A 26,993-nucleotide genomic window follows, 5' to 3' on the forward strand; every position below is an offset into this window, starting at 1 on the left:
TGGATTTTGTGTCTGAAGAAATTGTGAGAGAAACAGTGTTTCTCACATGATCCCATCTGGTGCCTGTCATTACTGCCTTTCTATTTTCCCCATTAATTCTAAGGGAATGCCTGAAAGTACTAAACAAGAAGTTGTTGGATTGCAAAAAGGGGATGTTTGTTTTCTAAACATATCCATTACTTTTGGGGGTGCTTTGATTGGGTGTGCTCTAGATAGAAAATTTAAATAGTAATCATCACATTCTCTTGGAATACAGCATATCTACAGGATGACTATGCAACTTGGTTTGTCTGAGGTCTCAGTTGTGCTTGTTACCCTGGTGTCCTTTCCTTTTGAACACTGAACACTTTTTTCCATTTTTAATGAAGTATTTTTATTAATAAGTACAGGAGAATGTGTGTCAGGTCTTTCCAATGATCCCCTTATCCACCAGATACATCCCAGGATTCCCAGTGGATACCTGAAACCACAGATAATCCTGAACCCTATAGATACCATGTGTTTTCCTTAGGTGAAGAATTTTCACCTCCTCACTTAAATGAAGAACTGTACAGCTTCTCTTTGGTGCATTTGAATTGTCAGCATCACTACTCTTGTACTTTGAGGACATTATTAAGTAAACTGAGGGTTAGTTGAACCCAAATTGCAGTGCTGGAATGTCAGTATGGTTACTAAGTGATTAATAGGCAGGTAGAATATACAGTGTGGATACACTGGACAAAGGGATGATTCTGCAGGACAGAGCAGGATGGTGTGGCATTTTATCATGATACATAGAATGCTGCTCAAGTTTGAACTTAAGAATTGTTTAAATCTGGAATTTTCCATCTGCTAACTTTGAAACCTGGTTGACTGCAAGTTACTGAAACAGAAAAACGAACCTTAGATGAGGAGTACTACTATACTTGTACTTCAGGTTTCTGCCACAGTCTTTCCTAAGAGCATATAAGTTACCTGTGCTGACCCTCACACAGGATCCACTCAAAACAAAACCAACAATAAATCAGTTATTTGACCAGAAGAGATTTAATAAAATTGTTGTTTAGGGAAAGGAGAGAAGTAGTATGTGTAAAGAGGACAGCTGTAACTTCTAGGACAAGGAGAAGTGAAGAATGAAAAGTCTGGGGTCTCCGGAGACCTACATGCACCCACATACACAGAGTTCAGGCTGAATTCAAGCACTTTTGAGGAGGACATGGCTGCCATGGAAACAAGAAATTGGCCACTGGTAAAGGCACTGACCTGAGGGCAGCTGGCCCACAGAAGCTCTCTGCCTTAGCAGCAGGGTATGGGCAGGACAAATGGAGCTGGTCTGTACAAACAATTTGCCAAGTAGGGATAGAGTCACTTGAGGTTGCAGCCATTGTGACTACAGAAATGGCCACTGCACAGGGACAGCTTAAGGGTGTGTGGCTAAGATGGTCAGTGGACTGCTGGGCCCCTGCACTGAATAATCAGGGCAGGACCAGAACCTGGAAGGGAAGGGCTTTTCCACCATGTCTTGGCAGTGTCTCACCAGTGCCCTCTATTGACAACACCCTGCATTGTCATAGCTGGTAAAGTGCTCATAATCCAACTCCAGTTTTACAGACATGCCAAGGAAAGGTGGCATGAGACAATAAATTGATAACCAAAACAACAGCGCACTGGGTCTCACTTTAACCTTGGTTAAATAAAAAAGGCAAACAGAATCTGTTTCTACCTCACTGACACTTTGCTGAAATCTCCCACTTCAAAGACAATATATAAAGGACAAACTCTCTGATACAAAAACATATGCTTGGTCCTGAGTGGCTAGGTACAAGTAAGTCTTCCAGATTGGGTAGAGAATCATTTGATGACGCTTTCCTGGTCAACCACCTGCCTATGCTGTGAACTTGTTACACAAAATGCAGACTAAAACGGAACAGTAGGGAAGTGGAAAGAGACAAGCAGCACCTGGAGATGTAAAGAGCAAGGTTTATTCTCCACTGGTGTGGGCTTAGCAGAGTCTTTTCCAAAGGCTGAACACTGCCCTTTGTTTTCAGTATCTTTTATACTTTCATTTCTGTTATTCATTTCTGAGTTACAATGGAAACTCAAAGAGCCCTGATCACCTGCAGACCTGGAAGAAGTGTCCTTTGGAATCTATAGTGCTAGCAACTGCTGGCAGCTGTCTGTGAAATCACTGCTGCCTTAGAAGGCCCCATTTCCTTGTTAGAATTGGAAAAGTGTCCTTTTATTGAATGTTATAATTTACAACTGGGAAATCTGTTTTCTCTCAGAGCTGTAATGCCACAGTGATCATCTTTTTGAAAGATGAAAAGTGAAGCAAATAACAGCGGCAGAAAATAAGCTGGTACTTACTATCAGGATGTGGGTATTTCAAAATATTTAACTGTGAATATTTAGCATGGAGAAGTACTAACTCTATCCCCCGGACTCCATGTGTGTGGGTCTGTCCTTAGAATGTTGAAGTTTTACTGCTGAGCTCTATGAATGTATATTTTGTTATCCCAAAGCTAGCCCTTTTCACTTTCTTCCTTTGCCAGATGTCACTGCTCAAATGATTTTCAAAGTGAACATTTTAGCCTTCAAAAAAATGAACATGAAATGGTATGGATGGAAAATTATGCCCATTTCAATTTATTCACTATTTCGTGTGATATATCACTGGGGTATATCATCAATCTGAACATTTTCATGAATATGTTTTATCAATTCACCTCTTCTTTATCACTGCACATTGTGCTCACTGTGTTATGACAATGATTTTTTAATTCTTTTCCAAACAAAAAATGATCTTTCAATGACAATGTGTTTAGGATTAAAAATGCACAGACTCTCTCAGGCTCTTTTCAGTGATCCAAACCAACAGTACTTTTGCTTCCAGCTGTCTTTAATCTTCATGGTTATTAGAACAGTATTTGTATCCTTGGTGACACAGGATTTTTAATTGAAACCCAAACCTCAAAGCACTAATAAAATATTTGTGAGGTATGGCAGTTGGAAGGTTATTGAAAGGAAGTTCAGAGCAGATGTTGTTTCATTCAAGAAAGTTAATAAACCCTGGCCTCAACTAAGAGATAGGAAACTAAAAGGAGACATACTGGTCAAAAGAGTAATTTAAAAATAAGATACTCTGACACACTATGCCAGTTATTGTTCTAAGGGATTAACTTGGAATAACTTTTAATCCCCCAAATCTTGGAGAGAGGTGCTGTTATAATGCCCATTCTGCACATTGAAGAAATGAAGGATAGAGAAAGAACATAACTTTACTTGTCTCTGGTCACACTAATCACAAACAGTGGTGACAGATTTTGAAGCCCAGTTCTTTTGCGTCAGAATCAGGGCTGAAATGCAGCCCTTTGCTCTTGAGTTCCTGAGAACTTGCTGGATTAGTTGGTGACAGAACTGACTCCCATCCCATTTTCTGTACTTTGATCTGCTTGGATCTGTCTCTCCCCATGGTATGCATCCAGGTGCCCACTGGTTGAGCTCTTGAAGGCTCCCTTTCTGCATTGTTCACCATCCCCACCAGCTGGATTGTGACACACTGAGGGGTCTTATAGATCTTCCATGTGCCTGCAGAGGAGAACTTGGGCTGGGCATCTGGGGTGCTCAGGAAGGCCCAGCTGCCAGTGTGTGACCAGGTCTGTAACAAGCACACTTCAGACTTCCCTTAGGCCTCTCCTTCTAACACCCAAGTTTCCCATCAAGTTAATGCAAAACCCTGAACTACCCTGATCTTGGAACCTCGAACCGTCTTCCAGCATCCCTTGGTCATTGCTGTCCTCATTAAGGAGGTAATGAGGTAGCACATACAGTTTCCTCTTCAGGCCAACCTAATTCAAAGGCCTCTAATCTGACACCTTTCTGTCTTACCCCCTCTTTCTGTTCAAATCCCATTCAGTTAGAGCACATCCTGTTTCTTGGTTTTCTGTCTTTTATCTGACACAATTGCATGGAATCATTTGGACTTTTGAATTTTGTCATAGGGAATGAAAGCTGTTACAGACTAGAGCGGGCTTTGCAATTGGATAGAACAGAGTTCTTCTAGGACCACATGGATGTGGGGAAATGCATATGGCTGTTAGGGATTTTGCATGTGGTTTGGTTTCAGGGCTGTGTATAACTTTTGTGGAGCACAGCTACTTTTGCAATTTTGGACATTTTCCCCCATAAAAATATTGAAACCTGTATTTTATGACTGTGTTAAAGACAATATAGTTCAGACTGGGCCATATTAAGTTTTTTCTCTTTTGATTTTAGAAAACTTAAAGCATTTTCACGGGTCCCTAGGGAACGATGGAACCTGAGTACTGGGCTTCCTGGGCCTAGTAGGAAATTCAGTCCTGTGAGGTCCTACTCAAATCATAAGGTTAAGGCTCAAGGAAATTTTTTGTATGAAGGCACCCATGTTTCCAAGATGCAGTTGAAGATGAGTGCTGGGAGCCGTCCATGAACCACGTGTGGGAACTGAGCTACATTGGAGCTCAAACCAGGGAAGCCTGGTTTTGGGAACTCCCAGTCAGAATCCACTGGTTCAAGAACAGCCGATTCATGTGATGCCCTGTCCTAGCTCACTGCTCAAGTTCAAGTGCAGCCTTGAAGATGGGAGGGACCTGCTTAGAGCCAAAGAGCCTACTTACCTCCACCTACATCCTTTTTGTGAAGGAACAAGACCAGAGACAAGCCTCGTCCCACACTGAAACCCTACACCTACCAATTCCCTTTGAACTGTACCACTATAAATAAAGCAAGGGTGGACTCCATGTTTATGAAAAGCTGTACCCTTCTGGTTGGTTAACCCATCTCTGCCTTGCTCTTTAAAATATATTTCTGGTCATATGTGTCCATTTTGTGGTTCTACCTTCACAGCCTTTATTTAACAGCCAGCCCCTCCTTCCAATGGGAACCTTTTCCCTTGCCCATGTGGGATGGGAGTGAGAGATTAGTGCATTTTAGCATCCACACAGGGTCCCCTTACCCTTGTCCTAGTCAGTCCTCCCTCCACTGATCAATATAGACTATTTGTGACTTTCATAAATGGGATTTTAGCGCGTGTACTGTTTCAAGGGGCTTGTGTTTCTCAACAAGGTATCTAAAACATATCATATTACATATAACACAAGCTCTTTTTGACAAACGTTTCTGGGTTATATTTCATTGTGTGAACCCATCAAACATCGTGCATCCATTCTTCTGTCTACAGATATTGCAGTTGTTTGCAATTTGGGGGTTCTGTGAAAACTCTGCCAAGAGCATTCTTGTACATGAATCTTGGTGGGCAAATATGCTCTTTTCTCTTGACTATATACATAGGAAATACATCAAATATGTATTTTCAATATGTATTTTCAGAATTGGAGTTAAGTTTGTTTCTAAACAAAGGATGACCATTATTTTATATCCCTTTACCTGAGATTTGATTTCTTAGGGTTTGTTCTGACAGGGGTAATAAAGATTACTGAACCAGATTTGCAGTATCTTGGAAGAGTTCCTTGTTCTCAAAGTGTAGTCCTAGGACCAGTGGTGTTAGGGAAAATATGGAAAAATATGGAAAATTGTGACACTGGAAAGAGACAAGCAACACTTGGAGATGTAGAAGAGCAAGGTTTATTCAGCTCCAGTGTGGGCTCAGTGGAGTCTTTTCCAAAGGCTGAGCAGTGCCCTTTGTTCTCAGAATCTTTTACACAGTACAGACTTCCAGGTTTCAAGACTCATGCAAGTAGCCTTGATTTCTTCACCTTTCTTCAGGCATCTTCTGTTCCTGCCATAGATGCTGAGCAAGCAAGGTTACAGAAGCAGAAAGTAGCAGGTTGCAACTATTAACAGAGATAAAAAGAAACATCTTAGGAAAGAGTTGCCACTTCAGACTATGTATGAGAAGCCACTTTGGTAAACTCAATGGAAATATGGAAAATTATAGTTTAGACACATTTAAAATAGGTACAGGAAAATAGAAGTTAAAGAGTATAGTAGCAACAGAGACCAAACTCTCTGCTACAATGATTTTTTCCCTCATTGAATAGTAAAAATCTCTAACCATGTATTTTGTTATTTAGTTACATTTTTTTAAATTCTGTGATAAATCCTTTCAGCAAACAGTGAGCTCACAAATCTAGTACTAGATTTCATATCTCAAGTAACAGAATGTTTAACGTACACAAAATACTATTGTTTATCTCCTGATGATACCATAGTGTTATCTCTGATCATGTAAAACAAGAAGACTTTAAAATACAAGTAAATAACAGCATCTCCTTTAAAAATTACAAGTCTTTGTTTTGCTTTTGGCACTGGGGATCAAACCCAGGGCATCATGTATACTAACCACATGCTTTACCCCTGAGATACACCCCCAGGACCAAGTCAGTTGTTACTTAAAGAAAATTTTCCAAAGACAACAATCTAATCCGTGTAGCAACAGAGGATATATTTATATATGAGTTTGGAAAGCACACTTATCATTTGATTGACTGTTGTTCTAAATAAATTTCTGTTGTTTCCAAAATACTAAAGCAATGTGTGGAAGCATGGGCTCCGTGAGCCAAACTTATGTTGTGAAATGACCAAATAAAGCTATTTAACACATGCTTTACCCCATCAATTATTTCTATGTTGTGAGAACTTGTAAAATCTATTTTCTTTGCTTGTAGAATATATTGCTATTAATTGTAATTCTGATGTAAAATCAATAAATTTTTTAATAAAGCCATCTTCATTACCTTCATCATCCCCTTCTCTTTCAGGTGTTTCTTTTCAGCCATGTTCTTAATCTGTTATCTGTAAGCATGAGAAAGGAAATATTCTTCCTAAAATGCATATGTTCCATGATGTATACATTCAGGCCAAAACACTTATTTTGACATTTATGTTCCATGTAGCAAAAAACACATCTGCCTACATCTAGCTGCCTCAGAATGCCATGCATTGGAGCTATACCTCACATCACCATGTCCAGCAGCTAGAGCTACAAGGTCGGGGTGGTGAGGGGCACTGTCCTTCCTGAGAGAGCATAGGAGCTAAATTCCAGCCTACCTTTGACTAAGAAAGTACATTTTAAGTGCTTACCTAGGAGATTCTGGGTTTTGTTATTCTTGAGAAATGTTTGTTTTTATAGACATAAAGTGTCTTCAAATTGGATGTAAGTTGAGTTAGATTTGTACACATGACCAGTGTAGAAGAGACAATGTTACTGAAGAGACAGTGTTACTGACCCTCTGATAGCTGACCTTTTATCCAGAAAGTCTCCAAATGACAGAAGAATGAATCTAAACTTTACTCTCTTGTTTAAACTTTAAAGTGGGTGTTTTCTGGTCCCTACATGGAGACCAGACCTTCAGTACATTAGCTTTGGGGGGATATTTCAGATCCAAATCCTAATATTTATAGGAAATTTAAAAGTTGCTCCAGCACAGGCCTGCCCACAAGGATCTCCAGCACTCTGCTGTGGCTCCCCATCTACCAACACCCTGGGATGCCTCTGCCACCATCTTGGATTATCCCCACCACTGCTGTTGCCATCTTTAGTTGGGGCAGCTTCCATCTGGAGACACCTGCCAGAGACGAGAAGCTCATTATCAAGGTACCTACAGGTTAGCTACTGCTGCTGTCACCAATGTGGGACAAGGCCACTTACATTAAAGGATAACAGCCAGGACCTGAAAGATCATCACCAAGGGCCCTGCAGGCTTGGTTGCATCTGAGGTATCCCTGCTAGGTGTCCTAAAAGCCACCATATTGCTGCACAGGCAGGAGAGAGCCTTGCAAGGGGTTGGGAGGTGGGAAAAGGGCATGAGAGCATCTTAATCCCAGCTCATCCAGCCAACCAGCCCGGCACTCACTGGAATCCCAGAGACACCTAGGGAGCACTTATTGGGACCTGACATCAGCCTGTTCCACGATTTTACTGAGCACCTGGTCCCACTGGTTTGGCAACCAACTGGGACCTCTTACTCCTCAATTCCCTGTCTCTCAACCACCCTGGCCACCAACTGGTCCAGTGCCTGCAACCACATGGCTGGCACACAACTTTCATGCCTAGTCCTGATTTACCCAATACAGAACAGCTTTCTGGGATAGGCCCAAGATTCCAGCACTCAGCCCTCAGGACCTCCAGAGAGAGGTTCCTGATTGGGAAGTTGAAAGGGCAGGAGCAGGAGAGATACAATTTAGAGGCTAAATTATAGGCCAGCAACTGTGGGGGTCCACAAGTGCGGGAAGGGGCTAAGACCAGGCTCCTGTGTCACATAAGTGGACCCAAGGAAGAGTCCTGGGGTGCAGTCTTCCAAAGGAACTGGCAATTGCTATACCCTGCCTCCAGGAGTCCACCTCCAAGTCTAATCCCCCACCTTAGTAACTGTCATCATCCTGAGGGTGGAGTACCAGCAAACTCCAGACAACACTGCCTCTCAGAAGAGAAGAGAGGCAGAGAAGATGCTGAACTCCAACAGGAACAGTTGTTCAATTTTCCTTCAAGACTCTGTCCTTTTGTCTTTTTTTGTTTTCTGCTTTTAGATCCCCATCATCTTTGAAATCAAGTACCTTTCATGTATCAGGCTACCAAAGACTGGAAGGTTTGAATAGTATATTACAGTTTTGTTGTAGATTCTTTTTTTTTTTTTTCACTCACTGTATTTTCCTCTTATTTAACTGTTTCCCTGGAGTCTCTTTCTCTCTTTTCTCCTGCTAACAACCAACTTCTTTTGATTCTGCTTTTACACTTCCTATGATCTAATACCTCTATATTCTCACTTCTAACATCGCATCCTACACCCATCCCCCATCCTCTTTGTCCACCATTAGAAATGCTAGACCTTATTGCAAACCTATTGTTTATGCTATACATAATAAATGAACACATCTTCTCTGTTTATTATGACAATACTGTTAACATCTTAATAGGAACTATTTGGTTTAAGGCTGCATGTTGTCTGCATTGGGTGTTGTTAATATTGATTCCCCCCTTAAAGACAAGGTATTGAAAACCTGTAGGGACACTATAAATCTGTAGGGTGGAAACTGTAATACCTTGGATCCACACTGTTAGAGGGGAAGATACATGAATAACGTGAAAAAAATCAAGGGAAGAAAGCACCCCAAACAAACCAAGCTGATATATTAATAGAATCCATTGACAGCAAGGTAGAAGAAATATCATAAAAGGAGTTCAGAATATACGCAATTAAAATGATCAGTGAAGTAAAGGATGATAATAGAGTGCAAATGAAGACAACAAAAAATCACTTCAATAAAGCGTTAAAAGAGCAAATCCAGTGCTGGGGATATAGCTCAGTTGGTAGAGTACTTGCCTCAAAAACACAAGGCCCTGGGTTCAATCCCCAGCACCGCAAAAAAAAAAAAAAAAAAAAGCAAGTCCAGGAAGCAAAAGATTATTTCCATAAAGAGAGATTCTGGAAAAACAAAAAACAAAAAAACAGCAAACAAATCCTTGAAATAAAGGAAACAATAAACCAAATTAAAAACTCAATAGAACACATCACCAATCTAGTTCACTTGGAAGACTGAATCTCACTTAATGAAAACAAAGTATTTATTCTTGAAAATAAAGTTGATCATGCAGAGAAGATGGTAAGAAATCATGAACAGAAACTCCAAGAATTATGGGATAACATGAAAAGGACAAATTTAAGAATGATCAGGATTGAGGAAGACACAGAGATGCAAACTAAAGGAATGAACAATTATTCAATGAAATAATATCAGAAAATTTCCCAAATCTGAAGAATGAAATAAAAAATCAAATATAAGAGGCTTATAGGACAACAAATGTACAAAATTACAACAGAGCCACACCAGGGCATATTATAATGAAAATACCCAACATACAAAATAAAGATAGAATTTTAAAGGCCATGAGAAGATAGTATCATAGTACATATAGTGGTAAACTAATATGGATATCAGTAGATTTCTCAGCTAGGAGGGCCTAGAACAATATATACCAAGTTCCAAAAGAACATAGATGTCAACCAAGAATCTTTTATCCAGCAAAACAAACATTCAGATTTGATGATGAAATAAAAACCTTTTATGATAAACAACAAAGAATTTACAAATAGAAAGCCTACACTACAGAATATTCTCAGCAAAATATTCCATGAGGAGGAAATGAAAAACAACAATGAAAGTCAGCAAAGAGAGGAAATACACGAAAGGAAAAGCCAATCAAAGGAGAGTTAAAAACCAAAAATAAACCAAAATGAATGGGAATACAAATCATATCTCAATAATAACCCTGAATGTTAATGACCTAAGCTCAGTAATCAAAGACATAGACCAGCAAATTGGATTGAACAAATAGACATAACAATATGCTACCTTCAAGAGACTCATCTCAGGAAAAGATATCCACAGATTGAAAGTGAAAGGATGGGAAAAAAACATATCACACAAATGGACTCAGTAAGAGCACAAGGGTTTCCATTCTCATATCAGATAAAGTGGACTTCAAGCTAAAATTAGTAGAGATAAGGACGAATATTTTATACTGCTTAAAGGAACCACAAATCAATGAGACATGAAAATCATAAATATGCCCCAAGCAATGGAGCATCTATGTATGCCAAACAAACCCTTCTCGATTTTAGGAATCAAATAGACCACAACACAATAATACTGGGTGACTTTAACACACCTATCTCACCACTGGACAGATCTTCAAAAAAAAAAAAAAAAAAAACAACAACAACAACAACAAAGAAATCACAGAACTCAATAATACAATCAATAATTTAGACAAAACAGACATGTATAGATTATTCCATCAATAAGTGAATATACTTTTTTCTCAGCAGCACATGGATCCTTCTGGAAAACAGACCATATGTTATGCCACAGAATAATTCCTAGCAAATACAAAAAATTAGAGATACTACCTTGCATTCTATCAGATCATAATGGAATGAAATTAGAAATAAATGATAAAATAAAAAACAGAAACTACTCCAACACGTGAAGACTTAATAACATGCTATTGAATGATATATGGACACTAGAAGACATCAGGGAGGAGATAAAAAATTCTTAGAGGTAAACGAGAATACCGATACAACATATAGAAATCTGTGGAACACTATGAAAGCAGTACTAAGAGGAAAATTCATTGCATTGAGCTCATTAAATAAAAGAATAAAAAGTCAACAAATAAATGACCTAATATTACATCTGGAAGTCCTAGAAAAAGAACAGCTCAAGACCAAAAGTAGGAGAAGACAGGAAATAAAATCAGAGCTGAAATCAGTGAAACTGAAACAAAAGAAACAATTGAAAAAATTGACAAAACAAAAATTTCTTTCTTTGAAACAACAAACAAAATTGATAAGCCTTTAGCCACACTAACAAAAAGGAGAGAAAATTCAAATTACTCAAATTCATGATGAAAAAGGAAATATCATGACAGACACTATTGAAATATAAAACATAATTAGAACCTATTTTGAAAATCTATACTCCAACAAAATAGAAAATCTCAAAGACACTGACAAATTTCTAGAGACTTATGATCCACCCACATTGAATCAGGAGGACATACACAATTTAAACAGATCAACTTCAAGCAATGAAATAGAAGAAACCATCAAAAGTCTACCAATCTAGAAATGCCCAGAATCAGATGAATTCTCAGCCAATTTCTGCAAGACCTTCAAAGAAGAACTAATACCAATACTCCTCAAAGTATTCCATGAAATAGAAAAGGAGGGAACCCTTCCAGACTCATTCTGTGAAGCTCATATCACCCTGATACCCAAACCAGTCAAAGACACAAGGAAAGAAAACCTCAGACCAATATCCCTGATGAACATAGTTGCAAAAATTCTTAATAAAAGTCTGACAAATCACATGCAAAAACATATTAAAAAGATACTGCATCATGATCAAGTGGGGTTCACCCCAGGGATGCAAGGTTGGTTCAACATGTGGAAATCAATTAATGTAATTCGCCACATCAATAGACAAAGTTAAGAATCATATGATCATTTTAATAGATGCAGAAAAAGCATTTGATAAAATACAACACATCTTCATGCTCAAAACACTAGAAAAAATAGGGAAAAAAAACTTGGGAATCAATCTAACAAAAGAGGTGAAAGACCTCTACAATGAAGACTACAGAACACTAAAGAAAGAAATTGAAAACCTTAGAAGATGGAAAGATCTCCCATGTTCTTGGTAGGCAGAATTAATATTATCAAAATGGTCCATACTAATTACCAAAAGTGCTATACAAATTTAGTGGAATTCCTATTAAAATCCAAATGACATACCTCATTGAAATAGAGAAAATAATCATTAAATTCATTTGGAAAAAAATAGACCTTCTGGATAAGGAAACCATAGTATATATACAGAATGGAATATTAGTCATAAAGAAAAATAAAATTATGGCATTTGTAGGTAAATGGATGGAGTTGGGGAATATCATGCTAAGTGAAATAAATCAATCCCACAAAACTAAAGGCTGAATGTTTTCTCTGGTTGTGGATGCTGATACCTAATCTGGGGGTGGTAAAGGAAGAATGAAGGAACATTGGATTGTGTAGAGGGAAATGAAGAGAAGAGAGAAAGGGCAAGAGGAGGAGAGATGGTGGAATGAGACAAACATCATTACCCTATGTACAAGTATGATTACACGAATGCTCTGACTCTACTTCGTGTACAACCAGAGAAATGAAAAGCTGTACTCCACTTGTGTACAATGAATTGAAATGCATTCTGCTGAGACCCAAGGGTGAAAGGATGAGAAAACTTACCAGATTTGAGCCCATCACTGATTCCTACCAAATCCAATGAGTGATCTCTACTGCTGCATAACTATCCTTGCCTTTCTAATAAATCAGATGAGCAAACAGATTCATATAGGTTAAATGATTTGTTCAAGTTCACACAACAATCTGCTTCATCTTGATTCAGCATCATTCCAAACCGTGGTATCCTTGGGGTTCTCTTAACATTGCTATGGTGCAGAAAATTCAAAGTCAGCCGATGTTCACAAGGAATAGAGTCACGTGATGTTATGAAGAGAAATATATACACTTCTCTGAGGTTGGCAATGAGCCCTTGTGCTCATGGAGATGCTTAGCAGCATTTCCGTGGCTATGCTTTCTTACCAGTCACATTCTGGAGGACAAGACTACCCGCTTCAAGCAATGTGAATATGTGGCCAAGTACAGCAGCCAGCACTGCACCAACACCATCCCCAAATCAGATGATCACAGTACTGCAACAGCCAGGTACTTGACTTTATCCCAAAACAAGAGAGGAAGAAAAGGAATGATCCTATAGATGAGGAGAAGGTCAGGCACCAGATGCATACCATGGCCTTTAGCCTGACAGTGCCCACACTGGCCTTGAAGATGCTTGATGGAATGTCCCTGTCTCCACCTGGGGCAAAGGTCCCTCTCCATTACCTGGAAATCTAGTTGGAAGACTCATTTGCTTTCAACTAGGAAGATGGTGATCTGAAGAAAGGGTCAAATGTGAGAAAGAAGTTGCAGAGCAACTTGGCCCAGAATCAGCAGTGCCAGAGAGACACACAGATTTTAAAAGTTGGACAAGAGCACTTTAGTCCCCCTTCTGCACCTTCCCAGCAGCTGCCTCCACAGCAGCACTCTCACCTGTCACCTATATCCACATCTTTAAAATTTCCAGCGCCTCAGGGGGTTCCCACTGCAAGTCACCTCAACCTGAGAACACCAGCCTACCAGTGCAGGGAGTGGCCCCCACCACACACACAAGCAAGGCAGTTGTCTCACAAAAGACCTCTGCCCATCCTGCCATCCAGGAGTACTTCCCTTGTGCACCCCCCAGTCTTATGAAAGACTCTGGCTTTCCACACTTCTCTTGTATAAGTCAACTGCAGAGACTGGTGAAACTGTACCCAGAAACATCAGTTGGACACTGATCTGTTTCCCCACTTAGGGTGGGACTGGTCTGAAGAAAACGGAGAGGAACTGGAGGACTAGAACAGGGCTCCCCATAGCAGGTTGCACTGACTGCCGGCGAAACCCTCAGGTATGAAAGACACATGCCAGATGACGATGATGTGGAGAGTAGGGGCTCTAGAGTGACCCAACTTTGCACTTACTTTCAGCAGAAATACAAGCACCTCTGCCACCTGGAAGGGGCTGCTGGGGTCCAGCCCTAGCAGGGGTTGGGGGTCCTAGGTGGATGGGAGGTATTGGTGCGGTGGAGAAACAGCACACACAGACACCAAGTGTTCTGAGGCTGAATCTGAATCTTTATTTTTCTGCCAGCCTTTTTATAGATATTTTTCTTTAGTAATGATTATATCATTTTATGGTTAGTTTAAAATAAGAAAAACCTTCAAAAATACAATCTATGCTTCTTCTCAAAGTACACATTCTCTCTGTATGACAGCCCAGACCGTAACAACCTTATTTCCCAGCTAGATTAAAACAAACTTGTCTCCCAGTTAAACTGAGGGCACCATGATCTGCCAGCCTTCAACCTTCAGAACAAACATGTTACTAGATTTTCTAAGAAACCACCCCCACCATGAACTCCAGTGTTTAACAGTGAAAAGTTTTTACTATTATTAAAGGGCAAAGAAATCAACTTATAGTTAATATTTAGTCTATTGTAATTTCACATAATGGCAGAATACAGTATTATTCAGATTCTCAAAAGAATTAGACTAAACCTAGAAAAAGCACAAATTATATTTATGACTAACCTAAATGTTTTTATTATATATATAAAGTATCTCTAGAATCAACTATTAAAACTAGGAAAGCAACAAAGGCTAAACACCGCATCCAAGCTCAGAGGAATGCCTCTTTATCCATCTATTATTATACTAAGCAATCACAGGCTCCTTTAAACTTGAGCACAGCTACAATTGTTTATTCTCATCTATTTTATCTATGTATTACTACTAAATTTTTATTGTGCACTATTTTGTGTCCCAATACAGTAAAGCCTTCCCAATGTTTTTCCAATAAGTTTCTAATGATATATTGATTATTAATGTTAAAAAGCAACTACAGTGGAGATATGCCATGCCTATGGCCCCCAAGAGGGAGGACGATCAACAGAACTGTGTCAAGTGTTGAGTCCTCTATTCCAACAGACTGTCAAGTGTCAGAGCGTCTACTCCAGTAGAGCCGTGTCAAATGTCTTAGTGGCAGGAAATACAGGCGGCATCGGGCAGAATCTCCTCAAAAGAAATACCCCCATACATTTAGGAAGCAGTGCTGCAGGCGGCCAGTAAAGACCTGGAATGTACTGGTCAGTTAATGCAAGAACTGCGGAGAGCTGCATGCACTGGAACCAGGTTAGAGCCACAAAGAGCCACCTGTTCTAAGGAGCTTCTCTCAGCTTTTTTTTTTTTTTTTCCTAATTTTTTGAGAGGGTGGTTAAGGCACAATGTGAGATGAGCCCAAAATATTTGAGATTGTATTTTGGTTTAGTTGCTCAGAAAAAGAGTGCTACACAGGTGGCACAAGAGTACTGCCATGCGCTGACGGTAAAAGCATTACTGAATTTTGCTGGAAAAGATTAAAATTTTTTCACTGAAGGTTGAGAATATCGTCTGTCTTATTGCTAAAAAATTTCATGTTATTTGCAAGTAATAGTTTTTTTTAAATGACAAAAACGTGTTTTATATTAAAAGAATATGGTTTTTGCTTTAAAAAATGCATTCTGCTGTCATGTATAACTAAAGAGTATGAACAATAAAAATGTTTAAATAGAAAATTTAAATATTAAAAAAATTTGTAAAATTAAGGCACATATCACCCCCAGTGTCCCAGTATCTTTCATAAAAGATGGAGGAGTATAATTTAGGTGATTGTGGGTTTTTTTTCCCCTTGATATGTAGTCAGATTCTGAGTGGGCAATTTAACAGGCAACTGAAGTGAAGTAACTCAGAAAGTACCAAAAAGCCTCTCACACAAGACGCTTGCTGCTTACGGGTCTGTAATTGTCATAGATCTATAACGGATAGGACCGCTGGCATTCACCTTCATAATACAGTAGTGTTAATGGCCCCAAGGTCCTTATCCCAGGGAAAGGTGCCCTTGATCCCTGGATGGTTACAAACTATTCCACTCAACCACCACCAACCCTGGGCCCCTCCTTCCTCCTAGCCAGTCAGACCCTCTGCAAGGCTATGTGGACATCAGGCTGTTGCCAGAGATGGGAATTATTTTTTCTCTTTCTCTGAGTCTCTTCTCATTTTTATTTTTTAAAAATGATTTAGGATGTGGGAAGAAATTAGTAAGTTACATTATTTTTTTAATTTGTCCAATTCTACAGTAACAGAATAAATAAGATTTGTTTTAAAGTTCAATGTTTAGACATATTTTTTAAAATGACTGAATTAGAAAGCATAAAAAATGATGATATAAATCAGGAAGGGGTTTAGGCAAGAAAAGGCACATAATTTTATCACAAGAATTAAAGACCATAGTTGGAGTTTATCTTGACAGCCACACCTTTAGATCTTGTGGTAGAATTCTCAGCTTTGTAGAGTCTTTATGGTAGAATCTTCTCTATGGTACTTAACTGAAATAAATGGAAGTTGGGAAATTTCTACTCTGATCCCAACAATGTTAAAAAGAAAGCACTCTTTTAATAAGCCTGATATTTAAGAGAGATGGGAAAAAATTAGAAATGGTTTGGTGGTACTGAAAATGCTATAAAGGAGTTTAAAAAAAGCAATACAGTAAAATAAGATTAACCCGTTTGTCTAGCTGAATTGGAACATTTGCAGTTACAAAGGGAAAATTTCAAGTAAACAGTGTATTTTTCACTTCTTTCCTTGTAGATACAAACAGTTGCCATAGTTCACCTCAGGTGAAGCTGTGTGCTGAAGTTGAGAGAAAAGAATCATAGATAATTTTCCATTCGTAGGGAACTTTTTCGGTTTTTGACAATAGCACTAATATGCCTGGCTGACCATCTGTCTGCACACTGAAGTGAACATGAAGTTCTGACAGTAATAGGTTTACCAAAGAAATTTGTTTCTGGTTCAACAGATAGTTACTGTGCTTTTGGTGGAAAGTCTAATAGACATAAATGTAACTTTTTCTGGGTCAATTTCCCACTGCCAATTTTCTGTCACAAATTTGTGTCAGACTCTATTGCTTTCTGTCTAGACATTGAACTTAGGTTAGTTTGAGAAATGGAATCACATGTATTTAATTGTACTTACTGTATATTTAGTGGGGTGTGTGTGTGTGTGTGTATACATACATATATACATGTGAATATATATAAAAAATATAATATTGATGTTCAGAATACAATGGTATACTCATGAAATAAAAGTTAAAAACATTTGTGGGGGAGGCAAGGGAAAACATCAAAATCAAAAATATTAAAAATGGCAAACATAAAGCAGGAAACTTTCTGTTCATGCCGTCCGATATGCCTTCATTAAATGTACTCTTTCCAGTTAGTGTGAGGAGCCCAGATGGACAGAAGAAAAGCCATGAACTGTAAGGGAGCAGAAACACAAGCCAGGCAGAAGGACCATCCAAATTCATCAGTCACTTTCTCTCAGGCAGCTCTAGATTCTCATGGAGTAGTTCAATTCCACCAGTGAAACAGCCTGCTGAGTGCAGTATACACAGACCTGCAAGGAGACGGAGAATACCCATGGCAATGGTGGGATACTAACAAAAGGGCAAAGGAACTGGCACCTCCAAAGATAGGTCCCAAGTAGATCAATTCCTCTATTAGGGTTTCCGGGATCAACAAATTTCTCCGTAAACTGCCCACTTAGTGTGAAACTCGTGCATTTTGTCACCATATCAAATGACTCTGTCAGTTCTGGTGGAGCATACCAAGTGTGGTTTTGGGTATAGTGATCCACCATCTCCATATTCCTACTGTGCCATTATATCAGAAAAGTGCATCATTATAAGTCTTTCATCTTCCTCATCACTAGTGAAGTCTTCCCAGATGGTTCTTTTCAAATCACTTGAATTTTCTTGAACTGGACTTTAGTATTCATACCCAAAGTCTGTGCCAATTGAGGCTGCCATGTAGATGGTGTAATGAGGCTAAGCACACAAGCAATTACAAATGCTGTTCTGGCATCAGGCTGCTCATCTGTCCTCTTGCTCTACCAGCTTCACTCTCAGCTCACACCACATGATGCACTTCCCTGAAGAGCCCACCCCTGCATAACTTGAGATGGGAACTTTTTTTTTTTAAATGATACTTTATTATAATTTTTTTAATCGCAGAATTCCAGTCTAAAACATTAGACACACACTCCCACACACTGACGTCTGGTGCTGTCTTTCATACCCCTCAAAATTTGGCCAATGAGTTATGCCTCAGGAATTTTCCAGCTCAACCCCACACACCAACCTAGAACAAAAGGAAATGTCTTCTGGTTTTATCCACACTTCCAGAGTGCTAGACAGCTACAAGGTTTGCCAAGTCACTTTTTGTTAGGTTAGAATAACAGCACCAGGCAGGGTTCTGGGTGTTACAATCTGCAAGCGGGCTATCCTACAGGCTCTTTCACTGTTTTAGTTTGTCTCTTCCTTCAGGAGTTGCCTTACATGCAGCAATAAAAAGGTTATCTTCCAGCTGGGCGCAGTGGTGCATGCCTGTAATCCCAGTGGCTCGGGCGGCTGAGGAAGGAGGATGGTGAGTTCAAAGCCAGCCTCAGCAACAGCGAGCAGGTGCTAAGCAACTTGGTGAGACCCTGTCTTTAAATAAAATACAAAATAGGGCTGGGGTTGTGGCTCAGTGGTTGAGTGTCCCTGAGTTCAATCCCAAATATCCAAAAAAAAAGTATCTTCTGGTCAGAATCACAATGGATAGCAAGTGTTTCAGATGAGTAATAATGCTAGCTAAGTTAGTAGCTTATAACTGAGAGATCCAACCTCAGGGGTTACAACTCAAAAATAAATATTATTTCAAGGTAAGGAAACAAATTACTTGGCTGGCTAGGGAAATTCTTGATAATTCAGTGTACACTTTTGCTTCATGTTGTATTTCAAGACAAAAATCAGATAACCTATATCTCCCATTCCACTCAGAGCAACCTTCCAGTCTCCCTTGGTATAGCGAAATGGCTCTGGAGCCTAGAAGTTGTCACACCTGTAGCTTGGGTTACTTGGTGCTCAGATAACAACCTCCACATGGCACAAATCTTATTAAGACCAACTACTTCTTTCAATATGATGGTACTAAGATGAAGGCCTTTACTCCAAGAAAGGGAGGACAAAGAAGCTGGGACAAGCTGAGGATAACTACACTAATAGACTCCACGACACGAGGGAACAAGAATATTGAAGCCAGCAACCTTTTCAAATATCACTATCTTCAAAACCCTGCTTTTCTAATCAGGAAACCAGGGGAATCTTGGCCTGAATTGCCTACCAACACATTCTTCTTAACAGAAGTGAAGGTATTTTAGGATATGAAAAGCGTTTCAAGACATCTGTTTTCAGGGATGGACCACAGCCACAAAAATACTTTTCAGAGTTGGTTCATTCTAAAGTCTATCTCAAGAACAAGGGCAGTCAGCTTTCATGAGGTACTGAGATGTGTTCTGGCAAAAATATTTTTGTTTTCCTAAAGTTATAAGCTGTCTTTAAGTTCAACTATAATATATATCTGTTCTTTTTCTGTCAGCAAAAAAAGGATTTTTTAAACTCCAAAATGAATAATATCTCTGTAGAATGAAGGCAGAATTTTGGTTGCTTGTTTTTTATCATTTAGAACACAGATGAAATCACAAAGTCCGCAATGGTCTCTGCATTCATGTCTTTCAAAAGTCCTTTTCTCCTTTCACATGAACTCATCTGAATCATTGCCATCCTGATTTGAAGACATATTCTCAACTTTCATTAGTGATGAATAGCTCCTAAGTTCATCCATCTCCCTCTTCTTCTTCATTTCTTCTTTCTCTCTCCTTTTCATTTCCTGAATTTGGGCTTTTTTCTCATTCCTCTCTTCCCAGTCTCTGCCTTCCTTCTCTGCGCTAGGTCTGGAAACCGCTCCAACTTGGTATTTTCTAATCAGTTCAAGATCTCATTCACTTTTTTCTCCACTGTCATAATTTTTTACATCCTTCTGCCTGTGAAAGCCTATCTGCCCCACATCCATGTCAGCTGTTTTCTTCAGGTTAGACCACGGCGTATATACCACATTAACGTTGTTCACCTTGCAGCCTTGAATGCTATTGACCTTCACAAGGTGGGCACAGTCCATCAGTACTTCCTTTGGAATGTCTTCTATTTTCACTCCCTTATGTAATCGAAGGTATACATGCGCCGAAGAGAGTTTGTCCACATGAAACCAAATATCTTCGGGCCAGCCATACTTTATCAGATCTTCATTTTCATATTTATCCTTCCCCATGTAATTAGTGTAAGCAGATGAATTAACGCTGCTGCTGGTAAAGTAGAACACCATGATCCTGATGCCTGTGAGACCACCCCAGTGCCCTGCAGCAGGACTCGAAGCCCGAAGCTCAGGACACCAGAAGCATGGCGCCCGCATGATCCCCCGAGATGGGAACTTTTGATTCAGAAGTGGTAGAAAGAAAACTGAACCAAGTTTTGGAGCATATGCAGGCAGGACTTAATTGTGGAATAAGTAGGGCTTCTGTTGAAGGGTAATAGAATTGACGGATGAACCAGGCAGCTTCCCTAACAAAGGGAGATGTAAGATTTTAATTGATGGGCTGGGCGGGCTGGGGCCTGGTAAGTTCCCACTGACCCAGGGGACTCCAGACACTGTCGTTTGTATGAGACTCAGTCACCAGGTGGTAACAGTAGAGTCCCCCAGGACCTGCTGTTGGTCCAGAACCTGGCACCAACATCCTGTGCAAATGTCCTGCCTTGTGGCTTGATCTGGGTCTTAGAATAGCACACAGGACCTTGTGTGCTTGTGCTGCTACAGCTGGGGCATAGCCCAAGCGTGGGGTGAAGAAAACACAGACCAGCTCCCACCAGCAATCAGTAAGTCTCCAAGCAGAGCTGAGTGGAATCTGACCCACATGCTAAGGCAGCAGAGGGGACAGAGGTTAACATGAAGACAGAGATGGCAAGCCTTTTCATTCCAGTCCAGTCACGATCAGACATCTGCAGGCCCAGTGAAGTTGGTGTTTTCAACAAAAGTGGCCCTCAAGTCCCCAAAATGTCAGCTAGCAAACTTTATCATTATAACCCACATCAGAGGTGTCATCTAGAGTATAGTAGGAAACCAGTAATGTATGCACCCAGCTGTGTGACCTTCAATTAGTGATTTTTAAGTTCACTATTAACAATTCCATCTTGTGCAAATATCTGGCCTCTGTTTTCTTCAGAGTCTTGGTGACAATGTTGAAAAGGGCACAAGAGTAGAGAAAAATGTGCTGTGCTACATGGATGACAGTTTATTGTGCACAGGAGTTCATGTCATTGTCCCAGCATTTTGTCTCTCCAAGTTCTCAGAATCATCAAGTAAACTGATCATGCCTCATCCTCAAGTCCTTGTTCCGAGTGCCCTTGTCTCAATTCTTCAGAAAATACCCAGAGTGTGATAGAGAGGAGGGTGAAGGATGCTATCCTTTGACATGATTTCTCCCCACAAAGGTTCCTGCTCACAGTGGTCTTATTCAAAGGCACATTAGGATGAGAAAAGTCCTTTGTTTGAAAGAGTACACACACATTGTATCAGCAGAGACACCTCCTATAAAAGTGAAGAAATAATGGCATCTTTTTTTTTTTTTGCATGGGTAAAATTCTTTTTTTTTTTTATTGTACACAAATGGGATACATGTTGTTTCTCTGTACATGGAGTCAGGCATACAATTTGTGTAATCATAAATTTACATAGGGTAATATTGTTTGATTCATTCTATTATTTTTTCCTTTCCCCCCACCCTTCCCACCCCTCTTTTCCCTCTTACAGTCCTTTCTTCCTCCATTCTTGCCCCCCTCCCTAACCCTCACTCTAACCCTAACACTAACCCCTCCCACCCCCATTTTGTGTCATCATCCACTTATTAGCGATATCATTCGTCCTTTGATTTTTTGAGATTGGCTTATCTCACTTAGCATGTCATTCTCCAATTTCATCCATTTGCCTGCAAATGCCATAATTTTATCATTCTTTATGTCTGAGTAATATTCCATTGTATATATATATACCACAGTTTCTTTATCCATTCACCAATTGAAGGACATCTAGGTTGGTTCCATAATCTGGCTATTATGAATTGAGCAGCTATGAACATGGATGTGGCTGTATCTCTGTAGTATGCTGATTTTAAGTCCTTTGGTTATAGGCCAAGGAGTGGGATAACTGGGTCAATGGTGGTTCCATTCCAAGCTTTCTAAGGAATCTCCACACTGCTTTCCAAAGTGACTGCACTAATTTGCAGTCCCACCAGCCATGTATGAATATACCTTTCTCCCCACACCCTCACCAACACCTGTTGTTGCTTGTATTCTTGATAATCGCCATTCTAATTGGGGTGAGATGGAATCTTAGTGTAGTTTTGATTTGCATTTCTCTTATTACTAGAGATGTTGAACATTTTTCCATATGTTTGTTGATTGCTTGTAGATCTTCTTCTGTGAAGTGTCTATTCATTTCCTTAGCCCATTTGTTGATTGGGTTATTTGCATTCTTGGTGTAGAGTTTTTTGAGTTCTTTATAGATTCTGGAGATTAGTGCTCTATCTGAAGTATGAGTGGCAAAGATTTTCTCCCACTCTGTAGGCTCTTTCTTCGCATTGCTGATAGTTTCCTTTGCTGAGAGAAAGCTATTTAGTTTGATTCTATCCCTGTTATTGATTCTTGCTTTTATTTCTTGTACTATGGGAGTCCTGTTGAGGAAGTCTGGTCCTAAGCCAGATCTGGACCTACTTTTTCTTCTATAAGATGCAAGGTCTCTGGTCTGATTCCGAGGTCCTTAATCCATTTTGAGTTTAGTTTTCTGCACGGTGAGAGATATGGGTTTAGTTTCATTCTGTTGCATATGGATTTCCAATTCTCCCAGCACCATTTGTTGAAGAGGCTATCTTTTCTCCATTGCATAATTTTGGCCCCTTTGTCTAGTATGAGAAAATTGTATTTATTTGGGTGTGTGTTCGTGTCCTCTATTCTGTACCATTGATCTACCTTTCTATTTTGGTACCAATACCATGCCGTTTTTGTTACTATTGCTTTGTAGTAGAGTTGAAGATCTGGTATTGTGATACCCCCTGCTTCACTCTTTCTGCCAAGGATTGCTTTAGCTATTCTGGGTTTTTTATTCTTCCAGATGAATTTCATAATTGCTTGCTCTATTTCTGCAAGGTACATCATTGGGATTTTAATTGGAATCGCAATGAATCTGTATAGCACTTTTGGTAGTATGGCCATTTTGACAATATTAATTCTGCCTATCCAAGAACATGGGAGATCTTTCCATCTTCTAAGGTTTTCTTTAATTTCTTTCTTTAGTGTTCTGTAGTTCTCATTGTAGAGGTCTTTCACCTCTTTTGTGAAATTGATTCCCAAGTATTTTATTTTTTTCGATGCTATTGTGAATGGGGTAGTTTTCCTAATTTCTATTTCTGAAGATTCATCACTTATGTATAAAAATGCATTAGATTTATGTGCATTGATCTTATATCCTGCTACTTTACTGAATTCACTTATGAGTTCTAAAAGTTTTCTGGTGGAATTTCCAGGTTCCTCTAAGTATATAATCATATCATCAGCAAATAGGGATAGTTTGAGTTCTTCTTTTCCTATTCGTATCCCTTTAATTTCTTTGGTCTGTCTAATTGCTCTGGCTAGAGTTTCAAGGACGATATTGAATAAAAGTGGTGAAAGAGGGCATCCCTGCCTTGTTCCAGTTTTTAGGGGAAATGCTTTCAGTTTTTCACCATTTAGAATGACATTAGCCATGGGCTTAGCATAGATAGCCTTTACAATGTTAAGGAATGTTCCCACTATCCCTATTTTTTCTAGTGTTTTGAGCATGAAGGGATATATTTTATCAAATGCTTTTTCTGCATCTATTGAAATAATCATGTGATTCTTGACTTTAAGTCTATTGATATGGTGAATTACATTTATTGATTTCCTGATGTTGAACCAACCTTGCATCCCTGGGATGAAACCCACTTGATCTTGGTGCACTGTCTTTTTAATATGTTTTTGTATGTGATTTGCTAAAATTTTGTTGAGAATTTTTGCGTCGATGTTCATTAAGGATATTGATCTGAAATTTTCTTTCCTCGATGTATCTCTGTCGGGTTTAGGTATCAGGGTGATATTGGCTTCATAGAATGAGTTTGGGAGGGTTCCCTCCTCTTCTATTTCATGGAATACTTTGAGAAGTATTGGAATGATCTCTTCTTTAAAGGTTTTGTAGAACTTGACTGAGAACCCATCTGGTCCTGGACTTTTCTTTGTTGGTAGGCTTTTGATGACTTCTTCTATTTCATTACTTGAAATTGGTCTATTTAAATTGTGTATGTCCTCCTCGTTCACTTTAGGCAATTCATAGGTCTCTAGAAACCCGTTGATGTCTTCGAAATTTTCTATTTTGTTGGAGTATAGATTTTCAAAATAGCTTCTAATTATGTTTTGTATTTCAGTCGTGTCTGTTGTGATATTTCCTTGTTTATTCCGAATTTTAGTGATTTGGATTTTCTCTCGTCTTCTCTGTTAGTGTGGCTAAAGGTTTATCAATTTTGTTTATTTTTTCAAAGAACCAACTACTTATTTTGTCAATTTTTTGTATTGTTTCTTTTGTTTCAATTTCGTTGATTTCCGCTCTGAGTTTAACTATTTCCTGTCTTCTACTACTTTTGGTGTTAGTCTGTTCTTCTTTTTCTAGGGCTTTGAGCTGTAGTGTTAGGTCGTTTATTTGTTGAGTTTTACTTCTTTTATTAAATGCACTCCATGAAATAAATTTTCCTCTAAGCACTGCATTCATAGTGTCCCAGAGATTTTGATATGATGTTTCTTTGTTCTCATTTACCTCTAAGAATTTTTTAATTTCCTTCCTAATATCTTCTGTTATCCATCCATCATATAATAGCATATTGTTTAATCTCCAGGTGTTGGAGTAGTTTCTGTTTTTTACTCTTTCATTTATTTCTAATTTCAATCCATTATGATCTGATAGAATACAAGGTAGTGTCTCTATCTTCTTGAATTTGCTAACATTAGCTTTGTGGCATAATATCTGGTCTATTTTAGAGAAGGAGCCATGTGCTGCTGAGAAGAAATTGTATTCGCTCTTGGTTGGATGGTATATTCTATAAATGTCTGTTAAGTCTAAATTGTTGATTGTGTTATTGAGATCTATGGTTTCTTTGTTCAATTTTTGTTTGGAAGATCTGTCCAATGGTGAGAGAGGCATGTTAAAATCACCTAGTATTATTGTGTTATGGTCTATTTGGTTTCTGAAATTGAGAAGGATTTGTTTGACATACATGGATGAGCCACTGTTTGGGGCATAGATGTTTATGATTGTTACATCTTGCTGATTTACGCTTCCCTTAAGCAGTATGAAATGTCCTTCTTTATCCCTTCTGAATAACTTTGGTTTGAAGTCCACATTATCTGAAATGAGGATGGATACCCCAGCTTTTTTGCTGAGTCCATGTGCATGGTATGTTTTTCCCCATCCTTTCACCTTTAGTCTATGGGTATCTCTTTCTATGAGGTGAGTCTCTTGCAGGCAATGTATTGTTGGATCTTTCTTTTTAATCCAATCTGCCAATCTATGTCTTTTGATTGATGAGTTCAGGTCATTAACATTCAGAGTTATTATTGAGATATGATTTGTATTCCTGGTCATTTGGTTCATTAATTTTATTTTATTTATTTATTTATTTTTGACACGACTTGGTTTCTCCTTTATTTGACAATTTCTTTAGGATAATTCCTCCCTTTACTGAATTGCTTCTTTGTTTTTCATCTCTTCCTCATGGAATATTTTTCTGAGAATGTTCTGTAATGCTGGCTTTCTTTTTGTAAATTCTTTTAGCTTTTGTTTATCATGGATTTTATTTCATCGTCAAATTTGAAGGTAAGTTTTGCTGGGTATAAGACTCTTGGTTGGCATCCATTTTCTTTCAGGGCTTGAAAAATGTTGTTCCAGGCCCTTCTAGCTTTTAGGGTCTGGATTGAAAAATCTGCTGATATCTGTATTGGTTTCCCCCTGAATGTAATTTGGTTCTTTTCTCTCACAGCCTTTAAAATTCTGTCTTTATTTTGTATGTTAGGTATTTTCATTATAATGTGCCTTGGTGTGGGTCTGTTGTAATTTTGTGTATTTGGAGTCCTTTAAGCCTCTTGAACTTGATTTTCCATTTCATTCTTCAGATTTGGGAAATTTTCTGATATTATTTCATTGAAAAGATTGTTCATTCCTTTGTTTTATTTCTCTAAGCCTTCCTCAATCCCAATAATTCTTAAATTTGGTCTTTTCATGATATCCCATAGTTCTTGGAGATTCTGTTCATGATTTCTTACCATCTTCTCTGTTTGGTCAACTTTGTTTTAAAGGTTAAATATTTTGTCTTCAATATCTAAGGTTCTGTCTTCTAGGTGTTCTATCCTATTGGTTGTGCTTTCTATGGAGTTCTTAATTTGGTTTATTGTTTCCTTCATTTCAAGGATTTCTGTTTGTTTGTTTTTTTTCAATATCTCTAACTCTTTATTGAAATGATCTTTTGTTTCCTGTATTTGGTCTTTTAACTGTTGATTGGTGTGATCATTCAATGCCTGCATTTGCTCTTTCATCTCATCATTCAGTGCCTGCATTTGCTCTTTCATTTCATCATTTGCTTCCCTGATCATTTTAATTATGTACATTCTGAACTCCCTTTCAGTCGTTTCTTCTGCCATGCTGTCATTGGATTTTATTGATGTATCATCTAGATTTGTTTGGGGCATTTTCTTCCCTTGTTTTCTCATATTGTTCAGGTATCAGTGGACTGCTGAGATGTTGCAGATTTCCTCTATTGACTTATAATGTCCCTGAAGATTGCTAGTATATCC

General features: G+C 38.8%; 4 pseudogenes; 1 reads left to right on the forward strand and 3 right to left on the reverse strand.

Moving 5' to 3' along the window:
• LOC124989442 (INO80 complex subunit D-like) overlaps positions 1 to 16,817 on the forward strand; it is a 33,151-nt pseudogene extending 16,334 nt beyond the window's left edge.
• Positions 14,872 to 26,993, reverse strand: part of LOC124989113 (serpin B6-like) — a 31,794-nt pseudogene continuing 19,672 nt past the window's right edge.
• On the reverse strand, positions 17,387 to 18,691 carry LOC124989114 (claudin domain-containing protein 1-like; annotated as a pseudogene).
• Positions 19,352 to 20,671, reverse strand: LOC124989112 (coiled-coil domain-containing protein 25-like; annotated as a pseudogene).

Source organism: Sciurus carolinensis, chromosome 7 (genome assembly GCF_902686445.1).
Source record: "Sciurus carolinensis chromosome 7, mSciCar1.2, whole genome shotgun sequence".
NCBI lineage: Eukaryota > Metazoa > Chordata > Mammalia > Rodentia > Sciuridae > Sciurus > Sciurus carolinensis.